This window comes from Electrona antarctica (assembly GCF_951216825.1).
Source record: "Electrona antarctica genome assembly, chromosome: 7".
Lineage (NCBI taxonomy): Eukaryota > Metazoa > Chordata > Actinopteri > Myctophiformes > Myctophidae > Electrona > Electrona antarctica.
The window spans coordinates 27,218,312-27,226,946 of record NC_136812.1 but is presented as its reverse complement, the minus strand read 5'-3'; the positions used below and the strand labels follow the sequence as shown (position 1 = coordinate 27,226,946).

Here is an 8,635-nt window from a genome sequence, read left to right as displayed (position 1 = left end):
AGAGTGGAGCCGAGAGATAGAGGGGGAGAGAGGGAGAAACTCTGCACATACTTTTGGTATGTCATTGTCATATCCCCAGGTATGGACTAGTATGTTAAGTTTTTACTAACAATGTCACAGGAGAATGGAATGTCACCTACTGAAATGTAACCTGTACACAAAGGCTTATTGTCCACTCCTGGCATTGTGGAATGCATCAGGTGTAAGCAGAGCGTAAGGGAGGGGCCCTTACACATACACCTTGACGTAATATGGTATTCTGATTTGAATGTATTCTCATGTATAATGACAGTGTATGTTAGAGGCTTGCTGCCTTTGCCCCTTTTTCAGACCCCTGTTTGTATTTTGTTTCGTTGTGAGAACCCCAGTTGTTTTTAATATTTCTTGCGTCAACCAAATAGGGTTGGAGGCGACAGCGGGGAAAGGGGCGCTCGCGTGGGAACTGTCTGGAGGGCTTTTGGCCTCCTCCTATCCACTGCATGCTGTTGTGTGTGCACCTAACCCACCTTATTGTGTAATAAGCTTGTTTTGCTGTGTGTTTGAGTTCCAGCTTCACTAGGCCGAGTGATGTTTGGTGGTTTAAAATAAATTGATTGAATTGAACCACGCTCTGCTCATTTTCTTTACAAATATAAACCTGTGCTCTAAATCAGTGTGGTTAGTAGGTTACTGTAGACCTTTATTTCTGATACCCGGCATAGTTGGAGTATCTGAGCTGAACTTTCTCACTCTGCCATGGTTAATAACATGTATTTAGACATGTGTCATCTGTTTTTACTAACCATGAAAGTCACAGGAGAATAACCTACATACACACTCAAATGTAACCTGTATACATAACATATTTGAATGTGAGCATACAGTATAGTCCACACTCCCCGTGTGGTATTTGTCACTGTTGCTTCACTGACAGTGAAGAGACAAGAGGTATCTGCATTTAACCCATGCTAAAGTAAGAAGCAGTGGCCGCTACAGGGACAGCGCTGGGGGGAGCAGCTAGGTGTAAAAGGGATATTTGAAAAATAAAATAAATAAAATAAAATAAAATGAATGAAAAAAGTAATTGAAAAAAAAAACATGCCCCCTCACATATTGGAAGGACAATATCAGTCACCAGAAACAAGGACGGGTGATTTTGATGAATCTGTCATGGGTTTGAAGTTACATGGGTTTGTATAGGAAGGGGGTGTTTCTGATCAAATTAATACTAAATATATACATACTGAATCAAGCAACTTAAAAACTGTCTGGGGTGTTCACAAAAGCCAGAGTACGCGTTAAAATTACACCAAACATGTTTGAAAGTGAAATGCCCCAAGAACTACTTTAAATCTCATTTTCATTTGATGATAATAGTATAGGCCTATAGGTTCAGGTTTAGCAGCATACTTGGTTTAGCAGCAACCTCCCTTCGATCAATGAACTGAAGGGAGGTCTTTGTCAGATACTGTATTTTTGAGCCTTCATTGTCCACTTCAGCTGGATGGTAGTCTGCTGCAACAAGGTAATATTTGCTTTCACAACTGAGACGTTTAGTTAAATTGAGCTTTATTTACTTTATGAATCATATATTTGCTTAACAATTTGCTTCTGCATGTGGTGCGCCTGGTGTCAGATGGCCCGTGAGCTAAAACAGCGAAAGAAGAGCCCCACGGTCAACAATGTGCATTCTTCAAATATCATCCAAAATGCCCCAACGACTTCACAGGTCCATATGGTTAGCCAAGAGAGCTATGCCATGTCAGCTGGTCAGCCTGTTTTTGTTCCAGCACCAGGTTATGCAGCCCAACCCCCAGCTTATGCAGCCCAACCCCCAGGTTATGCAGCCCAACCCCCTGGTTATGCAGCCCAACCCCCTGGTTATGCAGCCCAACCCCCTGGTTATGTGTCCCAAGCCCCGGGTGATGTGTCTCCACCTACTACTGGGTTTATATCACAACCTGCAGGTCCACTAATGATTAACAAATACTGATTTTTGCAGTGGCGTGCACAGACATTTAGAGGGGCAGGTGCTCAAGTGAAAAAAGGGCACCTTGTGCAGCACGTGGAACCGGCCGGTTGCCTTAATGCCACCATGGTCCACATACTGTACAGTGTACACTGTACAAAAAAGAAGAAGACATTTTTTTTGTTTTTCTTCAAAAGGGCACATTGCCAAAAAGTGCAGCTCTAGCACCCCCTAGTGTCTATCTGTGCACGCCACTGGATTTTTGTAACGTGAGCTGGGAGATGTCCCTAGCTCGATTTAAATTAGTAGGGCCTGGTAAAGGTTATGAAAACCATATGATTATGTTCATTTCAGTGGTGATATATTGGGTCATTTGGGAGGGTTTTTTTCGTTGTAGCATATAGGGCAGCCATAGCTAAATGGTTCAGTTTCAGTTTCAGTTTATTTTATTTATAGTACAAAATCACCCCAGGGGGTCTCTGTGCACTTTACAGCAAAACAAATCAAACACAAATAGCATAGCAATAAAAACATAGTAGAACATGGTAAAATGTGCATAGCTGTATGAATCATACTGATTAAAACTAAGCGGAACCGTAGTGTATATAAAAAGCAGCCTGTTATAGTGCGGCACCATAGGCCAATTTGATGGTCTGCTCAGTAGGCACACGGACAAACGGGTAAATACACCTGGATGTTCCACATGAGTAGCCAACTGTACCAAAACAGGTATAAAATAAACTCACATGATAAGAGCACATACCGCACAAATGAGGCAACAGTCCTTCTCACATTTCTCCTGGGTTCAAATACAACCTGAGACAGGAAAAGGATTATAAATCAAATCTTCTCATCATTTTGTTCCTTCCTGTACCAAACCTGTTCTCACAGTCTCATTTCTCGTTAAAGCAATCTGCAGTTGATTTGTTGACAGTGATTCAGCAGAAACAAGTTAACAATCCAGTCCATGCCTATCTGCTTTTGATACTCTGGTCATTCATTTTTTATTGCTGGTGGGGATATGTTTTATCCCTGCTTCTGCAGACTGAATTTAAATAGCATTTCCCTTTGGGAAAATGTATGGACAGCTCCAAATTATAACATTGGAACAGACCACCCCCTACTATTTGAATTAAAAAATTACCTTTGAACTTGAAATAAGTAGGCTAAAGCCATTCCTGTCTAGAGTGCAAGACAGTTACTGACATATATTACATCTGCACTATTGTCTATTGATTTGTTTGTGGCTGGAGGATATACACTTATATGTATAAATGAATAAATACTGCAAACAATCTTCTTCTTTTCGGCTTTTCCCTTCAGCAAAAATGTTCCATATTTTGCTGTGGACTGCCTGGAACTTCCTCAAGGACCCCTTGAGGTCCCCAGACCAAACTTTGAGCATCATGCAGAGGGTGCTGTTTTTCCTTTATGTTTTCAGATTGCACTTAAGAACAAAAAAGGCACCCTAAGAGTGCTCCACAGTGTGCGTAGATTCTGTTCTTACCTACGAACAAATCACAGCTAAGAAAACATTGAGGGATCCCAAAACCTTCTTAAAAACCTCTTAAGTGGGTCTAAGAACAAATGTCCTTTCGTTTGCAGGATCAGGTTTGGCAGCATGCTTCTTGTGTGAAGTACTTAAGGGAAGTATAACTTGATTCACTGTCCAGCCGGTCTCACTACAGCGGGACGCACTAATCTGCCGCAAGGACATCTGGTAAGAACAACATATTTGGTTTTACAAATCTGACATTTGGCCAATATAAGAAACATGGTTAACTTCAATTTGAACATTTTTCATTTAGTTAATTGTTTTTGTTACTTAAATTACAATGTATTTAATGTATCTCTAAAGGATTTGCATGGCATGATGACATAAACCTACACATAGCTCATAAACCATAATATGAATTCCCATTAAATAAATGCGTAGCAAGTCAGACTGGTCTCGGTCTGTGTCCTAAGTGAACCTATAAGTTCACTTAGTGACCTAAGTGAACTTAGGTCGTTTGTCCATAGTTGCCATGCCAGCTTTAAGAGATTTACTGCAAGGTGCAATTTAAGTTTTGGTTCATCAACACATTTATTCTTGAATTCATTAACTATTTAATTACTTGATACATACACATATTTAGCTTAGAAGCTTATTATCTTATAAGCAAATGTCAAGGGAGATCTGTCTGCAACAATGAGAAAACAAAGCAACTCCAAGTCGAATATTCAAGTTATAGAAAACTATTTGAAAAGGCGGGACCCGTTTATCTTGTCTGTCTTCTTCTACCAAACCACTCTGTCTGCACAACATTTTGTCCATGCACAAATAGTAATGCATACCATAGGTCCTAGGAAATACACCACTAGAGGCCCCTAATAATACAACTTTTCTATCTATCTATCTTATCTATCTATCTATCTATCTATCTATCTATCTATCTATCTATCTATCTATCTATCTATCTATCTATCTATCTATCTATCTATCTATCTATCTATCTATCTATCTATCTGTCTAAATTAATTAGTGAAATTAATTCGATTTTTAACACATGCTTGGACACAGAGGCTCACAGACAGAGATACACACATACATACAGTACATACGTATGTTAAATGTATATATCCACCTTCTGACATTTATCTTATCATTCCCACAACAATATAACTTTTTTTTGTTTTTATTTCAATTTTTTATCCACCAAATAATGAATGAACAGAAATCAAATCAAATATAAATAAATGAAAACAAAAACATAACAAAAACAAAGACAACAAAAGAAACTCAAAGATAAACAGAAAAACAGCTTGACATAAACTACAACAATTTTTCAAATTAAGTGCAAGGCAAGACAGGAAAGAGCAGGAGACATGACTCACAATATACAGAAGATATGACATTATTTTTACAGACAAAACAACCACTACACGACACTTTACAGACCCAACAACCTCTACACATACACCGAAACACCCAAATACAATATCACAGAAGTCCATCTAAGTATGAAACTTTCCATTTTTCTTTTCAAAATCTTTTTATTCAGGTTTTTCGACAGTAGCCCAGGGGCAAGTATTAGACAGACATGTAAAATATAAAAATAAAACTCAATCCCCTATCCCACCCTCCCCCACCCACAATCCCAAGGATAGTCGGAACAGTCTGGAGGAAATAAAATAAATATATATATATATATATATATATACACACATACACAAAATACATGCATACATAATTACAAAAAATAAAAATATAATGAAACTTTCCATTTTTAATTGTAATCTTGCAGTCATTTCTTCCATTATATAAACCTGCTTCAGTCTCTGTTTCCATTGGGTTATAGTAGGTGGTTTTATCTCCCTCCAATTTACTGTTATCATTTTCTTAGCAATCAGTATAAGTATCCTTAATATGTAACTCCAATCACGCACCTCCTCTGGTATAATTCCAAGCAGACATAACTTAGGACCAAAAGGAATATTCAACCCTAAACATTTTTCGATTTCCTTATTAACATTTTTCCAAAACCTTGATATTATTGGACAGTCCCAAAAAATGTGTGTATGGTCTCCGATTTCCCCACATTTTCTCCAACATAGTTCTATGTATGGTGTTTTCACATATGAGGAAATGACCAGAGGAGTATTGAAATATCTAGTCTTGAGTTTCCAATCAAATTCCTTCCACATTTGGCTATTTATTCCCTTGTGGCAGCCTTCACACATATCCTCCCAAGTTTTGTCTTCAATAATTATATTTAGTTCCAATTCCCATTTATCCTTAATGTACCATGTGTTTTGAGAAATATCATCCAGCGCTTTATATAAATTAGAAACATGTTTTTTAGTTGGGATTATTTTTTCCTGCAATACCAATGAAGTATACCTCAATGTCGTTTGGGTTCTTACTAACCAGCTCTCTCTCTATGATCTGTGATATAATGTCTTATTTGGAAATACCTAAATAAATCACTTGAAGGGAGTTTAAATAGGCCTATCTCACAGCCCGCTTTCCACGCCCACTTCCGGTAAATAGTGGTGTCTTTAACATGAGCATTTACACGTTTTTTTCTCTGGAGAATCTAAGTACATTTTCTAATGTAAAAATGTGACAGACCAATATTATTATGAAGCAAACAAGATGGTAAATCAGGTCGAACAGATAGAACAAACCTTACCTTGAGAAAACAAAAGTTGTAGACTTCTTAAATTACCTCTGTTAACATGTAGCGTCTATGGAGTGACGTCACGCTATCACCACTAACCCCGAAAGGGGGCGTATTTAGGGGGGCGGGGAAATTCTGTGAGATAGGCTTATTGCGTCTGGAGTTGAGCAAAGGATTTAAAAGTTGTTCCGTCAAATAACTGATTTATGGTCAATCAAATCAATATTACCCATTATTGGCATTGCCCTTGAAACTGACCCTGGTCCCCACAGTGTTTTCCTAACTGCTTCCCACACCTTTAATGTATGCTTTATCCATTCATTTCCTATTTTAATTTTGTTTTTATCAATTGTTTTTTTTATCAAGGAAGGGTAATGTTGACAGAGACACCCCTTTAATTGTGCTCTGTTCTATTCAGTTCCACCCTGTCTCATCATTACTTATCCATGCGACAATTGCAGTCAGCTGAGCCGCCCAATAGTAAACAATATAACATTTTAAACTGTGATTAATCTGATTAAACATATATATATATATATATATATATATATATATATATATATATTTTTTATGTGTCACAGTTTTATAGTTGTATTCTGTATTTTGATTGCAGGTTGTCCGGTTGCTATGGCTAATTCAGTAGTTATCACCCAACAGCCAGTTACCAACAATGCCAACAGCCAGTTACCTGTGGAGACGGGCTGGAACTCTGATCTCTTGAGCTGCTGTGATAATATGAATTCTTGTCAGTATCAATATCAATTTATCAGCATTTAATTTTTATTTGCAGTAATTATATTTTTCAAATATTTTGGGAACAGGCCTCTGAAACACATATTGTTCATTGCTATTTTCAAATTTATTTCGAATTTACTTTCAATTAATACATCAAATTAATATATCTACCTCTGTTCATCTGTATGTTATAATTATATGAATATATTTTTGTTGTTTTCCAGGTTGCTATGGGTTCTGGTGCTGTCCTTGCCTTGCCTGTGACACCACAGCAAAACTTGGAGAAAATAATTGTTTCCCCTTACTAGACATATGCTGCCCTGCCATAATAGCAGTAGCCGTTGGGATTCCTCTGTTTGTGCCTCCTGGTGCTTTGGCTGTTCGAGTTGCCGTTCGATACAAATACAGAATCAAGGTCTGGTGCAGTATAATGCAATCTAAAATATACCAATATGTCATTTGTACAAATAACCATTTGTGATCTAATAATATCATGATAGTAAACAATGCAAAAAGCTAAAAACTGAGTTACAAGGTGACAACAGTAATTTAGGACTAAAATACGAACTACTATCATAGTAATTTGGGTATGATTGGATGTTGCTTTCATATTTTTAAAGAAATGGGCCCCGCTCACTGATTTGTGAAGGAAATCTACAGAGAAACGGCATGGAGTATCAAAATCTTGTTTGAGTCATATAACCAAATAACTCATGAGATGTGTGTGCGTGCACGTGTGCGTGCACGTGCGCGTGTGCGTGTGTGTGTGCGTGCACGTGTGTGTGTGTGTGTGTGTGTGTGTGTGTGTGTGACTGTTCCAGAGAGATTGTACTTATTTGTGTGTGAGGTTTTGATCAAATCTGGAAGATCAAAACAATCAAAACATATATCGGGAGTTGTGCCATGATCCCAATAATCAGGGGAAACTTTTTATTGTAGGCCTATAGGCCAAAATGTGAAGTGAAGCGTTTGAATATTGTGGGGTGGGGTTTCTTCCTTGGCTACGTACTGGGAGAGTGCATCTAACTTCGTGCTGATCGGTCCAGCGGTGCCCTACATTAATTTGAACTGCTCATAGACAGACACATGCACAGGGGCCAATTCATGATCCCCTGGCAGAGATTATAAAACTTGTCTCCTCCCTTTGGGTTATCTTTGTATAGTATTGTGTTGATTTATTTTCATCAACAAAAATACTAAAATTACTAAAATAATTTGTGGTTCCCATAGGGTTCTCTCTGCAATGACGTTGCAACCTCCTGCTTCTGCATGTGGTGCTCCTGGTGTCAGATGCACCGTGAGCTGAAATATCGCAAGAAGAGTCCCACGGTCATCAACAATGTGCAATCTCCAAATATTACAGTCATCCAAAATGCTCCAACTGTGTCAAATCACCAGGTCCATATGCAAGAGAACTATGCCATGCCAGCTAGTCTTCCTGTTTCGGCACCAGGTTATGCAGCCCAACCACCAGTAGGTTATGCAGCCCAACCACCAATAGGTTATGCACCCCAACCTCCAATAGGTTATGCAGCCCAACCTCCAGGAGGTTATGCAGCCCAACCTCCAGTGGGTTATGCACCCCAACCTCCAGTGGGTTATGCAGCCCAACCACCAGTAGGTTATGCACCCCAACCTCCAGTAGGTTATGCAGACCAACCTCCAGCCTACCCAGGTTATCTGTCACAACAGGATTCAAAATCTCCAATGATGAACAACAAATACTGGTAATGAGGATGAATGGACATCTTCGAATGTTTTACTTGTTGCTTACCCCATCCATTTAAAT

At 38.6% G+C, this 8,635-nt stretch overlaps 1 long non-coding RNA gene across 1 annotated transcript; it reads left to right on the top strand.

The window, feature by feature from the left end:
• The first annotated feature begins 3,633 nt into the window (after positions 1–3,633).
• On the top strand, positions 3,634–8,351 carry LOC306926828. The gene is made up of 4 exons (XR_013790439.1): positions 3,634–3,668; positions 6,725–6,856; positions 7,071–7,261; positions 8,077–8,351. It is a non-coding gene; the product is annotated as an uncharacterized lncRNA (long non-coding RNA).
• Positions 8,352–8,635: the final 284 nt, after the last annotated feature.